General features: G+C 35.0%; 1 protein-coding gene across 2 annotated transcripts in view; it reads right to left on the bottom strand.

The window, feature by feature from the left end:
* The window catches only part of LOC114941908 (vesicular acetylcholine transporter-like), a 95381-nt gene that overhangs the window by 41923 nt on the left and 32888 nt on the right, over positions 1 to 20570 (bottom strand). For both annotated transcript variants that reach the window (XM_085485279.1, XM_029317092.2), the window contains exons 3-4: positions 19146 to 19237; positions 4047 to 4238 (exon numbers count right to left, since the gene is read on the bottom strand). The gene's annotated coding sequence lies outside the window, so the exon portion shown is untranslated. The remainder of the gene's footprint in view (positions 1 to 4046; positions 4239 to 19145; positions 19238 to 20570) is intronic.

The following is a 20570-nucleotide window of genomic DNA, read 5'->3' as shown; positions in this document are numbered from 1 at the left end:
TCAGTGAAAAAACTAAGCATTTGCTCTCCTTTTGAATAAACACTGGAATTTATTTGCACATTTAATATAAAAAAATGAAAAGAAAAGAAATTTTTAAAAATTAAGGAAGAACAAAGAATAAGAAATAAGGAAATTTTAATAATGTAACAAAATTAAGGATTTGCTCTCCTTTGAATAAACACTGAAATTTATTTGCACATTTAATATAAAAAAAATGAAAAGAAAAGAAATTTTTAAAAATTAAGGGAGAACAAGAAATAAGGAAATTTTAATAATGTAACAAAATTAAGGATTTGCTCTTCTTTTGAATAAACACTGAAATTTATTTGCACATTTAATATAAAAAAATGAAAAGAAAAGAAATTTTTAAAAATTAAGGAAGAACAAAGAATAAGAAATAAGGAAATTTTAATAATGTAACAAAATTAAGGATTTGCTCTCCTTTTGAATAAACACTGAAATTTATTTGCACATTTAATTTAAAAAAGTGAAAAGAAAAAAAAAGAAATTTTTAAAAATTAAGGGAGAACAAAAAATAAGAAATAAGGAAATTTTAATAATGTAACAAAATTAAGGATTTGCTCTCTTTTTGAATAAACGCTGAAATTTATTTGCACATTTAATTTAAAAAATTGAAAAGAAAAAAAAAGAAATTTTTAAAAATTAAGGGAGAACAAAAAATAAGAAATAAGAAAATTTTAATAATGTAACAAAATTAAGGATTTGCTCTCCTTTTGAATAAACGCTGGACTTTATTTGCATATTTAATATAAAAAAATAAATTTAAAGAATTAAAAAAGAGCAACAAATAAGAAATAAAAAAATTGTAATCACGTTTCCTGGAAAAAATCCTGCGTGTCCCTTAAATTGACCGGCGCTCGCTTTTACAAGACGTCATCCCGAGACGCGTAACCGGATAATGCGACCGAGTATTCCCATCGATCAGATGAATGGAGAGATAGCGTGAAAGGAAAAGCAAGATCGAAGGAGCAATTCGTGCGACAGCCGCCGCTGGCGAGAAAATTGCTTTCGGCCTGGCTTTTCGCGACACTTTAGCCCGAGGGAGGACCTCGTCGTCGGCGAGAGGTCGCCTCTTAAAGAAACGAGAATGTATTTTTCCGGATGTATGCCGGCAAATCGAAAAACCCGAGGCCGACGATTGTGCAACCGTTTCACGATGCTGAATGGACCGTTCGGCTAAATTAGAAAAATTACGCGAGGGAGGGATGAGAGAAAAGAGACAGAGAAATAGAAAGAAGAACAGGTTGCTCCCAGAGTGGTAAGAAATAAAGAGATCGCTGTGGGAGATCACATTGAAGGAAGAATTATCGCGCAACTGATTCTGTTCTTGCGAAAAAAATTTATTCCCCAAATTAAATTGCGCGGCAGATTGCGCCAAATTAATCTGCAGTTTAACAAAAATAGTTTCGGACATATTGTAAAAAGTAAATTTGTATGGAGATTACAAATCTGTTGAAAAATATATTCTCCGGGGAACAAAACAGTTGCTAGAAAAAATGTCAGAATGCGTAATACACATATGTTATATTAATTACGCGTATAAATATTTCATACCAAGCAAGACAGATAAAAGGTTTTTTCACATATCATGAAAATAAAATATATTAATAAAAAATTTTGTAGAGGGAAGTAAAAACATTGTAATTTAATTACGAAAATAAAATATTAATGATATATTTATTATAGAATTCTACACAATTATCAAACTTAGCTCCGTCGCGTTGTCCCGAAAATTTTATATTCAATGTGACTTTACGTCACTCTTGAACGAAGATATATTATCCGACAAATCAACTTCTGCGGGAAAATGCGCATCTTTGAATCTGCTATCCGAAATCGAGTAAAGCGTAACGTGTTATTCGCAAATATTTATCGTGACTTCTCGACGACACAACATATGCGTCTTGCCCGATTTTGAAGGAGAGATATTTTATATCCTGAAAATAAAATTTTGCACACAACATCTCGCAAAAATGTTCAACACATACGTTATCGTATTTCTGGTAATAAACTCTTCGCGGCAAACGAGTCCGCATCTGGATCCCGGGGGATGAAAAGCTTAACGTCATTCGCATATTTCGATCGAAATACAGTCATCTCTCTGCTCAGCAATCTTACGTACAATGTGACTCCGTGTCGCCCTTCTTGTCCTCCTTATTCCTTCGGCAATATTTGCATTGTTCCGGTACAGTCCACGCGCGACCCCCTAATGTCCGTCCCTTTTCACCGGTGGGTCGCAAGGGATGGAGAGACGCCCGGGCCCTCGTAAATCCATTTATTTATTTATTTATGTGCCACGGGGGTGCCTGGCTCGACGAGGGGGTGCGAGACGCCGGCTTATAGCCGACGCATGCATCGAACCGGGAATCCCACGGGAGCGCGCGCTCGGGAGTGGTCGAAGGGATGGCAAAAGTCACGTGAGCGACTCCGCCGAGTCTCAGGAGCGCATTTCTCGCAGTTCGAAATATATACGGAGTGTTTGCTTATTTACGCATACTTCTCGTTAAAGAATATAAGATACGCGACTTCTTCCTACTAGGTATCAGAATTATTTAGAAATATGAAAATTGCATTTGGAATTTTTTCCCAGGGTCGAAAGCGTGGTCCTTTTATTCCGCGCACTTTTCTATATAATTATTTGCATGTAAAAATATACATATGGTATACTTAATACATTTTTAGAATTTTAAAAAATTCTGAATTATAATTATAATGATTGTTTATAATTAAAAGATTCTTCTGTCAAAGTGTTTATCAATAGTTTTCCAGTTGTGAATAATTAAGGATTAATGTAATATTCCGACACAGATCCTTTGAAATTTTTTTTTTCTTTAATTTCGAATAATTTTATTTAACCCGAACGTCATTATAAAAACAGTATCGTAATAGAAATTTTGTATACAATATCTTCAAACATTGTCTTTTAAAAATCTTATTTAAATTCTAAATGTGTATGTTATTACGCGTTTCTCGCCGTTCGAGATATATACAGGGTGTTTGCTTTATTTACACATGTTTTATTAAAAAATATAAGATGCGACTTCTTTCTATTAGGTATCAGAATTATTTAAAAATATGAAAATCGCATTTTGAATTTTTTGCACGGGATCAAATAAGCGTAGTTTTATTCCGCACACTTTTCTATATAATCATTTCTATGTAAAAATATATGGTACTTTATTAACACCTAGAATTTTAAAAAATTCTGAAATATAAAATAAAATTCAAGAGCTTCTCTCGTCAAAGTGTTTATCAATCTTTTTTCAATTGTGAACAATAAAGAAATAATATAATATTCCGATACAAATCCTGTGAAATTTCTCTTCTATAATTTCAAGTAATTTTATTTAACCGGAATGTCATTTACAAGAAAATTTTATTTGAAATTTCACATGCAATATCTTCAAACGTTGTCTTTGAAAAATCTTGTTTAGATTCCAAACGTGTATATCTACGTTATTACTTGCATGCGCATGTATGTGTATATCAGGATCGATCTCATTCTCCCCAGATATCAGATCGATGGAACGATGAGCGAACACCCTGTGTATAGCCGGAGGTAAATTCTCTCGAGGCGTCGCGGCTTGAAACGAAAATGGTGTTGTGCCACTTAGAGATGCCGCGAGAAGAGGATCTCTCTCTCTTTCCCGGTCGATCCCTATGACTGTGACACACACCGTGGCTTTTTCTTCTTCCTCATCGGCCGACAGACCCTCGGTTTAAAGCGACGACTGTATTAGGGATTATGCCGTCTGACTCGGCTCTCCGAGACAGAACCGATGTCTTCTCGGCGATGTTACGGAACAGAGAAGCCGATCTCGCATTGATGATTTAGGAGGAAAGCTCGTAAAACTCGAGAAAGATTTATGTAGACGCGGAGTGGATAATGTAATTCGAATGTTGTGTTCTCTCTTACTTTTAGAGAATATGCGAGTCTTCCTTTATTAGTCGAATGGAAAAGAAGATATCGATTTTGCAAAATAAATTCAGGACCGTCGTGGTTTTTATAAAGTTGGATCACTCACCCAGTTGGTCGTCTTCTGCCTACGTTCCAGGAGACGTTGCTGGAGTTTCGGTCCTGGTCCCGAGAGGAAGGCTCTTACCAAGCTCCGAGTCTTTTCCAGGTGGTTCGGCGCGACGGCTTCGACCTGCGCCAAGTATTTCTGCAAGGTCGTCTCGAGGTCCGGAACCGGAAGACTCGGTAGAGCCTCCTCCTTCTGTAAATCGAACGAGTGACGGAAATAGGCGATTACTGCGAGAAAAAAAGAATCGAATTTAACGAGTCACATTTTATTTCAACGGACGGAAAAAACATAGATGAACCTTTCAACTTAAGCGGTGTTTTTTTTTTTTTTTTTTTTTATTAAAATTACTCTTTGATACAACATGTGTCACAAAAAGCAGCATACATTTACACGTACACATACACAGATGTTTGAAACATTTTTATTCGTTGTATACAGGTTTAAATATTTTTTATATATTTTTTATATATATTTAAATATTTTTTAAATATTTTTTAAATATTTTTTATATATTTTTTATACATTTTAAATGTTTTTTTGATTTTTCTTTGACATTAATTTATTCAGAGATGCAAACGAAAGCGTTTGTGAGTGTATGCAGTGTTGCGTAGCGTAGTATCCGAAAGTCAGAATCGCCGGAGACGAATAGACGAGGTGGAAAACGATGACGTTAGGGCAGCCGGAAATTGGCAGACGGAAGGGTCATGGACTGCGCTGTCTCCAGGCCGGTCCTACCGTGTATTCGTTGCCCTTTGCGGAGCCACGGCGATTGTAAAATAAAGAATCAATCGAGAAACGAAGCGTGCCTCTGGTGGAGTAAGGGCCCTTAAGGCTGGCACGGTTGGTTGAGCGGAATCCCCTTTTGCAGGCCTAACAAGACCAACTTTGCGATCCGAACACCCTCGTTCTTCAGCTTGAGTGTTTCCGGCGAGCTAGCTAGTGGGTGAGAGAAAAGTAGGGAGAGGAAGAAGGAGACTCGCTGTCATCCTGTAATGGACTTTACTCCCTTTTTACTGTATTCGCGTGTTTATAGACTCATTAGCCCTTGGGCCGATCATTTTCTGTAGCACGTGTTCCTTTGAGGAATATTACAAAACTTTAATTAGTTTCTTGCGATATAAAAAGAAGTATTCTCAGAAATGTCTCGCAAAAGAAGAAATTAAAGAACGAAAATTAACGCATTTCTAGAAGTGGATAATTAATTGGCTATCTTTATTTTAATTTTGTTAGAAAAAAAAACAAAACTTTTCAGAAGCGTCCTCTTCAGGGTGTCTAGCGGTCAGGGAATCTGGAAAACCGGGCATTGTCAGGGAATTTTATAAATCTGGAATCGTCAGGGAAAAGTCAGGAAATTTATCTGGATTTTTTCACATTATTCTACATTTGTCTCAATAATTTGAAATTTTTTATTACATAAATATAAACTTTTCCTTGACTCCCAGCACGCTAATTTTCTGTGTTAAAAATCGATTCATCTACAGCGTGTTCGTTAATTTATATTTTCATCGTCTTAAGTAGTTTATAGTGTGACATGTTTGTTTCGATTATCATACATAATACAGATGGTATAATTGATTTAAATTTAACTTCCGAATCTTTTCATTGTTGACAAAAATATCTCAAAGATTTCATGATTTAACATTTAATTGATTTATCATATAGATATATACAAATTATACATATATTTGGAAAAAATAATACTAAAAAGTCTAAATAATACTAAAAAAATACTACTAAATAATACTAAAAATAATACTAAAATGGAAAAAATGAATTTCTGCTCTTGAAAAATCTGAAAAAGACAGGGAATTTTGTTCATTGAGTTTGCTGGACACCCTGTTTGAAACTTGCGAGGCAAAATTGATTAGAATTTGATCTAAAAATGAGCGATGCCGGTTCAGCAGAATGTTAAGTAACCCGTGCGTTACTTTCAATTCCTCGAGTTATCCTACCGATCCTCGAACTTTCTTCGGGAGAACTTTCCCTCGGTATTATCCGCTCCGATAAATAGAGTCCTACCGTATTCGCGCGTGTCAAGAAACTTGTTACAGTGCGAGCTTCCGCGCGATCAAAGGGCTCGCGCGCAAGAGTTTCGGGCCCGAGCGATCTCGAATACTTTCGAATACGAGACGCGATGTGGCCTCCCAGGGAGGGATTCGCCGTGGGTAGAAAAGAGAGGGATGTAAGGTCGTTAGCGGAGTTTCGAGCGGTGCATAGCAATGAGGCTTGAAAAGAGAGGGGGCGGAAAACCTCCTGGGAATCCGGACACCCGTTATATGGAAGGCGAAATGAAACGAGGGGGAGGTGCAGGAAACAGGGATCGACTGACTCATGCCACGCAGGATAATCGAACTCGTTACGAGAATGCGCTCCCCGGATTCGTTTTCGTGCGCGGAATCGCGAATCGCATCCAGATCATCGCGAATTGTATCGGGGATTACTAGGTGCTCCGAAATATTATCTACAGCTCTTTAAAGGACTAGAATGTATACGGAAGAGTGAGAGGAAAAATTTACAAAAATTATCGAGCACTCCTTAGAATTATTACAAAATTAAGCATTTGCTCTCTTTTTGAATAAATACTGAAATTTATTTTGGACATAATTAATATAATAGTATATTGTGTATTACAAGTGCAGGCAAAGTGGCGCGTTTTCTGTGCGCGAGGTGGCCGATCGCACGCCGCCATCTTGCGGCGTGGGAAATCGGCCGCTTTCCGCACAGAAAACACGCACACAAAGTGCCACTTTGCCTGCACGTGTAATACAAAAATATTAATTTAATGGTTAATATTTAATTACGTAATATATAATTAATATCTAATTAATATTTAATATAAAAAAAAATAAAAACAATTTAAAAAATTAAGAAAGAACAAAAAAAAAATTTAATTATGCCGCCCTGAAAAAATTCTAACATCTCCCGAAAAAAGATGCAGAAAGGAAAAACTACAATTTAATTGCAAAGATTTATGACGGTATAGTCGCGCTGGTGTATTAGGTATAAGAATCATGTGTAACAAAAAAAAAATAAAAAATAAAAAAGGGATGATACGAAGGGTTGTTGTATCCCGCCGAATAATTCCGAGGAGTCAGATCGATGAGATCGACAGGGTTCGCGAAACAACAGAGCCGGGTCGTTCCTTATCGATGCAAAACAGCGCGGAGGGTCGTAGCAATTAAGAGATAACAAGGTTTCCTCCCCTCGGTACCCCTCCAATTAGTAACACCCCCGTTGCACCACGCTGCTAGACGACTATTCCGACGATTCCCCTCTCTGCTTTCTCTTTCTACATACCAGCCCCCTTTTCCCGCTTTTTCGACCTATCTCTCGTTTCTGTTTGCATACCGCGACGGTCCACCAGGGACTTCCACGAGGGATTGCGAGTGATAGAGGGTGCACGCGTTATCTAAGATGCGCTCGTAAAGGAAAAAACTGTGCGCCAAAAATTCGAAGGAGACAATTAAAGCTCCGCGCGATGCTAATTTTTCATTTTATTTTTCATGTATTGTATTTAGTATTAACACAGATTGCACTCTCTTGGAACTCATCTATTGACAAGAAACTTTTTAAAATCAAATAATTGTGTCGATACTCGTGAGAATAAAGATAAGCGTTTAAAGAGAAACTTTAGTAAAATGTCTTCGGTGAAATCGAATAATTCCGCATAGACGGGGAAATTAGTTAATAAGTCGATAATTCACTGGAAAATGTGTTACGTCGAACAGATTATTACATATCCGGGAGGATTTTATACGGGGAGAGAAAAAAAAAAGAGACGGACGAGCGAGAGAGGGTGGGAACGAGTGAATACCAGTGGACAGGCAATTATTTCGAATTCAGTACGTTTGAATGACGACCACGTTCGATTGATTATTATCGAGTCGTGCAAACGAGGGTGCTTGATCGGAATCAGCCGAGCGGTCTTTGGAATCGGATGCTGATTAGGAGTAGCCATAAACACACGTTGCACAATTATCGTCGGACTGATATATGGATTGAGAGAGAATTGCAATTGCTATTGCAATCTATTTATAATATAGTGATTTTTCCCGAGCATGAGCGAATCGATTTACATGAGATTAATATTGATATCAGTAGGGGGTAATTAATTTTTGTTGTTGGCAGTTAGAAATTGAAGGCTGTCGAAGCTTAAATTTTTATCGCATATTTTTACTATTATTTTTCCAATCTAATTTCTTTTTACTTTTTTGAATTGTCAGGGAAATGTCAGGAAATTTTACGATTTATCTGGATTTTTTCACATTATTCTACATTTGTCTCAATTAATTTGAAATTTTTATTAAATAAATATAACTTTTCCTTGACTTCTATACGCTAATTTTCTGTGATGTTAAAAATCGATTCATCTACAGCGTATTCGTTAATTTATATTTTTATTGTCGTGTTATTTTATTTCAATGTATTATATATTTTAAAATATATTATAACATCGCTCAAGAATTATAATATTGTTTAAGAACTTTATTTTAATTCATTTTTTTATTCAAAATTAATACATTAATTTTATTACAAATGTTTTGTTTAAAAGTTTTTTTGTGATATCAAATACCATTAAATATATTAAAATATATGTATTATAATTTGTTAAAATATATTAAAAATAAAATTTGATATAATAATATAAATAAAAAAAGTGATCATTTAAATAGTTGTAGTAACACATTTGTTTCTATTATCGTATACATAATGCAGATTGTAATTGATTTAAATTTTTGTTTTTTTTTTTAACTTCCAAACCTTTTCATTGTTAACAAAAATATCTCAAGGATTTCGTGATTTAACATTTAATTGATTTATCATATAGATATATGCAAATTATATATTTGGAAAAAATAATACTAAAAAGTCAGATAAAAAATTAATTTCTGGTTTTAGAAAATCTTAAAAAGTCAAGAAATTTTTTCATTGAGTCTGTTGGACACCCTATCAAATTTTCGATCAATGAACTGTTTTCCGGGAAATTAAGAAAATATCGCAACCAAATCAGCTTGGTTTTTTTATTCGCTGATGACGTTATGCATACGATTTCTCGGAAATGCCGATTTCTCGTTCGCGCCTAAATGAACTGTCCTCATCCTCTGATCGGGTTGCTCTTCAATTCAAGGAGAAAATAAGTTTTTCGAGGAGAGAGGACGCAACGATTGCCAGGGCCACGAAAGTTCGCGCCAATTTCTCCGGAGGAATGATGATCAAAGTCAGATTATCCGCGCGGCGCGTGGATTTCGCTCCGCAATATTCCACCATAGACTTAAAAAGGCCAGCGAAGGGTGTCTGTTGGTTCTCTGTCTCGGCGTCTTCCCTTAACGGGAATTCTCCTTCTTTGCTCGTTAGCACGATTCTCTCGCGAACTTAATGATGTTTGCCCAGAAATTCTGGCGATGAAGCGGACTAACTGCTTTAACATCTCGCAACTGAATTCTTCAAGTGCAGCTTGTTATATTTTTACAAAATATCTCTCGGAATCTCGGCGCTCTTCAATTCGCGCTGATTCTAAAAGTTACAATCTTGCATTAATGAAAAAGATTCAGGATCTCGAGAGTCGCACTTTTTTTTAGATATTAAAAATTGAGTCTAATTAAAAAATTGTAATATAAGTACCTATTTTTTTTTATTATATTCTCTGAAACACCCTCTGTGAAAGTTGCACAAAGAATTCCCATTTATTATTGAAAATGTATTTAACAATGAACGGAGAATAGTTTGAAATTTATAACAATACAGAGCATTGTATACGTGCTAAAATTGGTGATATATGTATATATATATAAACCTGGAAGAATTGAAATAATGTTCTCAAAGGATGAAATATTGTCCTGATGGCCGCTGCATTTCCAACGTAACGCAAACAGCGGCAAACCGAGCAAATTGGCAAACAGTCAGGGATGTGCAACCGTGCGAAGCAATTACGGATTTTGCGTGAACGGCGCGCAAACTCTTTGTACGCTGGCGAAGGGCGCGGAGGGTTTTTCTGCCTCGTCGCAGTGGCGTAGTTTGCCACCCTTCAGGCGAATTCGAGAGAACAATTTAATTACGCCGTGTTTAAACTGCCTATAAAAACATCAGGAAGAGAATACCTCACAATACCGTGTAAACTTCAATTTTTTAAAAAGCATAATTTTTCCTTCCACTTTCATTAATTATTAAAAAATGGTCATAACAATTTTGAAAACTTTTTAAATTACTGTTATATAAATTTGAAAAAATCTCTCTCTCGTTTTCTCTTCAAAAATATATATATTTAATATTATCCTGAATTTTAAAATTATGGAATTATTAAATTTAAGTTTTCCAAAGAAATTATATTCTTTGACATTTCGAGGAGTGACACTTATGCGCGATGAAACTTTTGACATGAAAAATATTCCTCAGAGACAAACAATTATAACTTGAAAGAATTTCTGAACTCTCTCTATGCAACCGACGACATGTCTACGCCATTGGCTCAAGCCTGAACCTGGTTTGAACCGGGAACAGTAATTGGAGAGCGTAGCGGGTTGGGATTACGCTCGCCTTTCTAATGAGGCGACCGAGAACTTGACCCCCAGGAAGAATGCCTGGCACCCCCGAATTTGTCTTTCCGATTTGCGTCAGCGGCCTCGACAACGTCGATCCCGTACTCGTGCACGTCGTAAAAAATACGCGGCCTTGAAGAAAAAATAGCATGTGCGTTCCACGACAATCTCGTCACGTCACGTCAAAGTCACGCGGCTTCGCGTGTTCCTTTTTTTTTCACGTAGCTTCTCCATTTTTATTTACCGGAATAGGTATTAAAGCAGTGCGTTACACACGCGCTAGTTATTGCCTTACGTTATATATTATTTAATAAACTGCAGTTAAACATTCTAAATTTATATTAAAAAATAATCTTCTCGAAATATGAAAATTTGGCGTAAAATGTTAATATTAAATTAATTTACACAAATAGGTTCTTTTTTTATCAAACTAAGATTATACTAATTATGCAATTATACTATAATTATACTAAATTATAATTTTTAAATGAACATTAGATTATTTTTGTTGAATATTTTAAAATAGTAACAAAAAAATTAATCGTCACATTTATATTATAAGTATTTGAATATTATCTTTTTGGAATATTATTGTTAATGGTCGTCTTATTGTCATTCGAGTGATACGAAAAACTAATAATACGACCAAAAAATAATAGTACGAGACGTTTCGTATAGTTATCGAATTTCTTTTTACCGAAACATGATCGCGATTAAATCAGTTAAAATTTAATTGATTGGCCGCGGGAGCAGAATGGCATTGTATAATTTCTTTTAAGAAGCTTTAATACATTATATCGATTTAACATGATTTGTCAAAGAGTAAATGGCTCCCAAGAGCTTAATTATATCACATAGCATGAATAAGCAAAACTCTGACCCTATTTCATATTTCATGTTTCTGTTCTTCTTTATTGTACAGAAATAATCGGGATTAAAGATATAGAAAGGAAATACAATTTTCAAGTTACAATGTAAAAAATACTATATAATAATAATAAATGTTATATTTTTAAAATTATATAATAATATATAAACATACTATAATATAACATAAATGTAATACGCTCAATATATAATCTTGTGTATATTACAATATAATGTATTATATTCATTCTTTTTTTTCATTTTGTCTTATGCTTCTTTATCTGACTTACACTATAACTTATAATGAGAATGAAAATCAGAAAATTTCATTTTTATTACATCTTTACGTGTCGTCATGAACGGGATCTTGAATTTTATATATATCGTTTTATTTGAACATTTTAACAAGAATTCTTGGAGAAAAGAGATATTTGCTAGGATAAGATTGTATCTATTTGCTTTCTCTATACAACTTAATCTGCTGGAAGTCACTTATTTTAAATCATAGATTGTATTCGATAATGTTAAGAATACTTTTCGTAAAAAAGTCTCGATTCTCAATTGACAAAATAATACGCTGTGAATATTACAATTTGAGAGAGTAGTGAAACGTTCTTTCTTAATCATCGAACAGGTGCACTGCAGAAAATCATGAATAGTGGGTCCATAAACGTTCTTCTTTATTATCCGAGGAAAAATCCACTCTCTTTGCGCTTTGAGCGCGAGATTATCCAGAAGCTGCGAGTATATAAGACATCTGATTAGCGCTGGAAGCATCAATTTCCGTACGATTTAATTCCGTCAGGGAATAATTCGGGGAACGATTAAGAGAGTGAGAGAGCGGTGGGAACTAGAGAGATGGATCGACGAAAAAATTGAGAGAGAGACAAAAAAAGAAAATTAAAGAGAGAGAGAGAGAGAGAGAGAGAGAGAGTCGCTAGATAACGATACGGCCTACCCTTCAATTATCCCAACATGCGTTTTTATGGCAGCCGGTTTGGCTTACACCATTAGCAACCCGATATCGATGAGACCCCATTTGGGAGACCCTTCCCTCGCCGATGATTTGTTTTCGTTCGCGCAACTTTAAACGCCTTAAAACACTCGAGAGCGATTCGCACGTTTATGGGACCTTCTCGATCTAGTCCCGAGACGTCTTCGGAATTAAAAGGTACATATCGTAGAAACCCAATATAAAAGCTCGAAAGTTTGCATAACAAAATACACACATACAGTTTTTCAGTCGAGAGATGATTTTAACTTATTTCTTTATTTTTCCGCAAAGTTTTTTCCCGTGTAAAAATAATATAAACGCAGGGTGTCTAGCGGTCAGGGAAATCTGGAAAATCAAGTATTATCAGGGAATTTTATAAATTTGAAATTGTCAGGGAAAAGTAAGAAAATTTTACTATTTATATGGATTTTTTCACATTATCCTACGTTTGTGTCTCAATAATTTGAAATTTTTTATTACATAAATATAAACTTTTCCTTGACTCCCAGCACGCTAATTTTCTGTGTTAAAAATTGATTCAGCGTGTTCGTTAATTTATTATATTTTCATCGTCGTGTTATTTTATTTCAATGTGTATAATAGAGACAAAACTAAAAAATTGATATAATATAAATCAAAAAGATGATTATTTAAATAGTTTATAATGACATGTTTGTTTCAATTATCGTACATAATGCAGATTGTATATAATTCATTTAAATTTTTCTTTTTTTAACTTCCGAATTTTTTCATTGTTGACAAAAATATCTGAAGGATTCATGATTTAATATTTAATTGATTTATCGTATAGATATATGCAAATTATATATTTGGAAAAAATAATACTAAAAAGTCAGGGGAAAAAATGAATTTCTGGTCTTGGAAAAGTGAGGGAATTTTTTTCATTGAGTCTGCTGGACAGCCTGAAATGGTATACAAATGAAATGCGAGATTCGAGTATGGCTACTTTCTCACATTTATTCGTCGACGATCGAACTTTGAATAGGGTCAGCCGCGCTTTCGTGAATAGGAGGCGCGTAACGCGCGTTGCGCGTATTTACGCGCGTCCTCGGGGTCTGCTTCAGAAGTTTGCGCTTAATCACGAAATGGACTCGGATTGGAAACGGCAAACTCACCCACTCGCTCTCCCTTTCCTCCTCGTCCCTAGTCGCTTCGGAGTTTAGTTAGCGACACTCGTCCGCGCTTTGAAGTTCAACGAGCTCCCTTCCCTCGCGATCACGCTTATTAACGAAAATGGATCGACCATATACGAACATCCTCGAGACATCTCGTCGTACTACAAACTCATAGTTAACGAAAACGATGCTTATCGCGAAGCGTCAACGAGACGCTTTGATTTCCGAGGGCTTGGAATTTACTTGTGGCATTTACTAGTTGCGTCGGGTTGCCTTTAATGTCGTAATTAACTCATATTGGCTTTACAAATTTCACCGGCGAAGATAACAGATTTTAAGCTCTAATATTACTCCAAATGATAGGTGAGAAGATTCGAAATTATCAGTGGAAAGCTGTGCCAGCAATTGCAGTAAAAAGGTTTGTCTGCTCTTGACGTCTGCTTCTACTGTGTATCACCTTACGCTTCGTTAAGAATAATAACGTAATTTAATACAAGTAGATAGAGAACTAAAATAATAGAGTACAAGATCAATCAAATCTAAAATTAATTTATTTAAATTATTTCGAGATCCAATATGGCACTCATCAATTATTGCGATCTTTTCTGTCAACAATCTCGACGATTACCCAGAATATTTAATTCTATCTACGTATTGTAGGTTCGCGAATTTGCCGACTCACGGGAATGAAGGAGAGCCGAGGAAATACTCAGTCATCGCGTATAATAGGACGATAGTGCACTCCACGTGTCATAATAGACCGGATAGCGGATGACAGATGGCACGTGACTCACGCGTGCACCACCCCGATTCGTAAATAAATTAACCGTTATCGGATCTTACGCGATAACGCGTAATTTATAATCACCGCATGACGGTGCATCCTTAAGAAATATATCGCACAGGCAAATTTAAATTTAACGGGGATTCTCGATACTTTTGTTCGCGCAAAAATCGTTTTGCATTTTATCTCCTAATCCACAGATTAATAAGCGCTATAGGAAAATATGTTCGAAAAAATAATACACTCTGGAGTTATATCGCTTATAAAAAAAATTGTGAATGTTAAGATTCGCAATTGCTATACGAACATGTAAATTAGAATCGATGTTACTCGGCAAATGGGGCCAACCGTTCGCTCGTGTTTAATACAATATAAGGGATTAAGGGTGCATTCAGGTAGAATAATTTAAGTGGACTTGCGGCTTGCCGCTTTAACGCCAGTGCTAGCTAAATCCACTTCATCGACGTGTGTTGTGATCACGAATCGCGATCCCGATCACGTTTGACAAGGTGCCAAGCAATCTTGAATTCTGATTTACATGCGAACGTTTTTCGCATGAAATGTAATTAAGCGTCAATTAACTCTATCTCTTGAAATAGAAATACTCATGTCTCATGCGAAATATTTGCATAAAAATCAAGTGTGTTTTTTATCTTTTATAATAAACAATTTATGCAACATGAAACATTACAAATAGCTAAAAAGTTTCGAATTTTTATTTTCTTTAAACAGTCGTTAGTTACAACGATATTTTATGTGCGAAAGCATACTCATTTAATTAATTATGATACTATTCATAAATATGAAACATTTAATCGTTTTAGCTGTCAACGAGGAATTATTTAGTTCGTCAGTCGAGATGTTTTTTTTTTATGTTTTTCGTAATTAATTGACATCTGGGCGTGGTAACACCTGGTTTGGCGATCGATAACGAGGACCCACTGTGGCCGCGCATTCATTTCTATCCCATCCCTCCTATGCGCGCGCTCTTTTATACTTCCGGAAAGAGCGAGCAAATTCGAGATTGGGCTGTCTTTTTTTTAGAGCAGCTGAAATCAAAGACACATCGTGTGCGAGAAAGGAAAATCCAATATAAAACCAATATTGGAAGTGACGAGCCGCGAATACCTCCACCCTCTTGACTCTTTCACCCTCTTGCTTATTCTCCTACGCCTTCATCTCGCGAAAGTAATTTTCTTATGGGCGTCTGGAATCTCACTTACTATAGACTCTTTGGACTTGAATAAGCAATGATCGATGTAACGCGTTAGAATTCAAATTTAGAAACTTGCATTCTGACATGTAACTATTTAGCTTGTGAATTTTCGTTAAAAGACTTTACTGTGAAATTTTTAAGGAAATACAAATATTAAAGTATTCTCGAAAAAACCGCGTTTCAAATTGCAAATTAATTTTTCCTTAAAAAAATATTTTTTCCTCATGTGTCTTTTCCTTAACGCAATTTGCTTTAATAATGATTAAACGAGTAATCGTGTAATTCATAGTGTTCAACTAAACTACTTAATTCCCTTTATGTGAGTAATTATTTATCTTCTCCGCTAGCTCTGCAACGTGTTTCAAAAGCATCGTGTAAATCGGTTTTATTCTCGGTGCAGTTAACGATTAAATTGATCGTGTTATTTGTAACGCAATGTATTTTCAGTGCAATTTTTTCAGACAAATAGCTTACTCGACTGTCATAAATAGCATGATAAAAATAACAGCTATGGGAAACACGTAGTATGTGGCCACGTGGGCGCGATAAAGTGTTCGCGCGTTATATATGTGAGTGCAAGTTTAATATCAAAGTGGCAGTATCCCGCGTTTAGGAAAGGTGAAAAGTTGCGAGATATACTCAACCTTATTGAATGATCCATAGGTGGTGGCAGGGTTTACCACAATTTCTTTGGACGGCACCTGCGATCCGCGAATAATGATAACTTATTAGAATGTCATAGAAAAATTAAAATTAATATTTTCAACTATTATCAAATACTTCAAATTAAAGTAATATTCTCGTGAGAAATTAAATGCTTTTGCATTGAATTGAATGTTTTAGTAGATTATATTTCACAAAAGTATAATTATTATATAATTATACTTATTACATTATTATATAATTATCTTGCAAATATTTTTTTATATATTTTTTTAGTATAAATTTTATTTTTTATTTATTTAACATTTTACTTTAGTTAGAAATAAATATATATTTTTGAAGAAAGTCCGGAGAACTTTCTCGTTATTTACTAAAATAACAAAATGTTTGCAACAGAAAGTTTTTGTTTAACAGAAATTTACAAAAAGATATAACACTAGATTAAAATGAACAATATTTTACTTTGCAAAAACATTTTCGTAAATAATAAAAGTAAATAATATTTTAAGCGACAGAGTGGTGGGTAAATTTTTTTAAATTTATGCATAGATGGCTAAGGTGTATATAGTATAATCTGTATCTTTCACGTTCATACACATGTTTGCGTGGGATTTTCCGGCTAAAGTTTCCCTTAAGGGAAGCCGCACAGGAGAAAAGTTCGCCGATGAACCTTCCGCAGGCGATTCTCCCGACTCGCACAATTTTCCCTCGACATTTTCCCTGCCTTTTCTGCCGGCTAACGGCGATCGCGTTTTCGGACGTGAGTTCTTGCCCTAATGGAATTCATTATCCCAACTTGTGTGCACCGACATACTTATTCTTCTTTGTCTGACGTAGAGCATTAGTGCGGCTCAAAGTTCGCGTAATATCTTTCAAGTAACTCCGACCGAGTTCTCTTTCTTCTCTTAATTATTTAACATGGTTTCATGACTCTCGCGTATTCCAAAGATGTGAAAGCTCGATAAACAACATTGGCACATGAAACGAATATTATATAATAAATTATTTCAATGTTGATGTATTTATTTTCAAAGTTACATCGTAAAATTGTGTATTTATTAACATTATTATTTGTCGAGGAGAAATCTAGAAATATATTGAACTTTTCAAATATATAAAAAAATATGAAAAGATCGAAAAAGTCCAAGATTATATTACATGTCATTATTAATAATTCCGAAGTATTTGTATGTTTTAAGTGCACTTACGCATATTCGCACAGTGAAATAATATCGCGGATAATGTGAAAATATATATGAAAAAAGGGCGAAATTGTTGAAATATGCTGTCGAGCGAAAAAGTGTGATACATTTTCTAAGTAAATTTGCATCTCTTTTCCTGCGGGCGATCTGCAGGTGAGCGTTTCTTTCCGTCATCTCCGCCAAATCCCCGGCATTCCGTCACCTCGAGGGCACGGCTGATTCTCGGCCCCGTGTTGGAAATGTAAATCAAACCGAGGCCGAATGATACAAGCCTCCGTCCCGCATACATCGCCTCGGGGATGAACAGTATGTAAATGACACGCGGAACGGCGCCGTCAGATACGATCTCGTTAGTGGGGGTGAAAAGAGCGCGAGAAGGGGAGAATTTATTGCACGTAGAGGTTCGTTCGCGAATGCCATCTCGAGGAGCGAGATCGGGTGAAGCGATCGAACAACTACCCCTCGAAACGAAAAGCGATTTTTGAATTTGTCTTTTAATTTTGCTCCAAGGCTTTATTTTTCACATCATCTTCTCATCTTACAATCGAACATTTGTTCATTACATCGCACTTTGTAATGTAATATTAATTCGTTTAGAAAGATATTTGATATACTTTTTACTCGCTGTTCTATTTATTTGTTTAAATAATTTATAAATGCGAAATAAAAGAACTGATGTATTGACGTCATGAGAAAATGTCGGTGGCATTTGATAGACGCAGTAGTATTACTGCAGAGCTTTACGATTTATTTGCTCGCCCACGCAGATGCGTGGGACGACTCGAGGCTATAAATTTCGGCGATACAATTCGCGGCAGCAATTGTGTGTTGAAATGCTAATGAAAATTTATTCATTCCACATACGACGTGCGATTTAGCTCTGACGTTGCAGAAATTCGTAGAGCGACGCGATTTCATAACTTTGCGCACGAACGTTTCGCAAATTTCGCGAGAATAAGATGTAATTTCTACCGACCTCGTTTACTTCTAATTTAAAAAATGAAAAAAGATAGACCAGAAAGTATGTAAATTTAAACTTTACATATTATACTTCAGGAAGAAAAATTCCCTGAAAGAAAAGGTATACGACTGTACATAAAGGGTGATAAAGATAAAAGATTTGTATGCTTCCAATGAGAGAAAGAAATATTCATTTTAAAACATTATTGATCTCGTCGAATTTTAATCAAAATCATTAATTATTCATTCTAGAATTTTGCAAACACTAAAATAAATCAAAGGCAGTTCATTCAAACAACGAAGAATATTGGAGCGTTCGTCAAATTATGTTTTTTTTTTTAAATTCTAAACACGTTTACGTCGTGCTTTTTTCCCTTTCGTTTTCATAAGGATCACGATACACTGTAAAAAAATATGTAATATATTACACAAAAGTATGTAAAATTACATAAATAATAAGTGTAAAATTACACGATAAATAATCAAAATGTTTACCTTTTCATTATTTATCGTGTAATTTTACATTTATTATTTATGTAATTTTACATATTTTTAATGTAATTTTACAAAATTTTTTTACAGTGTAGTTTAGTTCGCATTTTGTCGTAAAACGACAAGAGGACCAGATCTTATCGACTGCATCCCTTTTAGGCGTATCTCGCTTTGTCGCGGCACGGCAAATAAGAATCATCGCTTTAGTAGGGCTTTGTTGATAAAGGATGAACAAAGTGGTGGACTTACCGCGGCAGGACATGGCGAGCTGTCCCTGGAGAGACTGCCGAGAGTCACCAATAAACGACGCGGGGCCCCCAACACCGAGTCTCGCCATCCCTCTGCAAGAAGCAAGAAACAAAATTGCATTATACATCGATGGACATTTCTCATCCGGCGTGCAATGTGCCATCTGTTTCCTCGAGAAGTGACTCGACTAGCATCTGACAAAATAATGAAGTGACATTCGAGTATGCCCAGTGCATCTCTTTCAAAACAGACGATAGGGGTTGAATATATTATAAAAAAAAAAATCGAAAGTTTGAGGAATAAAAATTTGTCTTGGAATTCTTTTATCACTACACTGAATATAATTTTTTTTTCAGTAAAATCTATATGACAGATTAAATAATTATATATGTTATATAACATTAAAATTAAAAACTTATACATATGATATTAAATCTATATAAGCATCTTTTTTGAATTTATATACTATCACAATATTTCTTCTAATTTTTTAGTAGAATCTAAATAACAGATTAAATAATTATAATAGAAAAACTTTAAAATTAAAAACTTATATATTACACTAAATCTATATTATAATGGATTTGTATTTGATTTTTTAAAAACTGTTTTATAAAATTTTACCGAACAAAATCTTTCTTGGTATTATAAAGATTGCGGAAGTGCAGCGAAATTTTTTAATTTTTCATCACAATATTTCTTCTAATTTTTTAGTAGAATCTAAATAACAGATTAAATAATTATAATAGAAAAACTTTAAAATTAAAAACTTATAATATTACACTAAATCTATATTATAATGGATTTGATTTTTTAAAAACTGTTTCATAAAATTTTACCGAACAAAATCTTTCTTGGTATTATAAAGATTGCGGAAGTGCAGCAAAATTTTTTAATGCTTCCTTAAGGTCGGCTATAATCGTAAGCTATACCGTCGTCGTGGCGATAACGCGCAAATGAATCGTGGTCACGTAGCCGGGAAGTCTGGAATTAAGAACAATCGCGCCTCTCAAAGTTGTAATATCGTCGCCTAAATCCGGTTTCAGCGCCGCCCTTAATACAAACGAGACAAAGCGATCCGTCATCGGGCCGTTTAATGAAAGTCGCGCCTATAACTTAGGGCCGTCCGGCTTAAGACGCAAACGGAGAGAACGAGAGAGAGAGAGAGAGAGAGAGAGAGAGAGAGAGAGAGAGAGAGAGAGAGAGAGAGATGGAGACTCCAAGGTGGAGGCTGAACGCTTAATCTACCAATATGAAACCACCCTGCAGGCTTACGCCCTATCGTAACTTAACCTTTGGTAACCATATTATTTCGCGAACATGTATAATAATATTTTTTATATCTTATCCTGTCGTGATTTCGTGAGCGACTGAAATTTACTCTTCGGGAAAGATATCTAAATATTTAAAAGAAAGATACAAAGA

The sequence above is a fragment of the Nylanderia fulva genome, unplaced genomic scaffold (assembly GCF_048542155.1).
Source record: "Nylanderia fulva isolate GAGA-0341 unplaced genomic scaffold, ASM4854215v1 Scaffold36, whole genome shotgun sequence".
Lineage (NCBI taxonomy): Eukaryota > Metazoa > Arthropoda > Insecta > Hymenoptera > Formicidae > Nylanderia > Nylanderia fulva.
The sequence above is the reverse complement of the archived record's forward strand: the minus strand, read 5'-3'. Positions and strand labels throughout refer to the sequence as shown.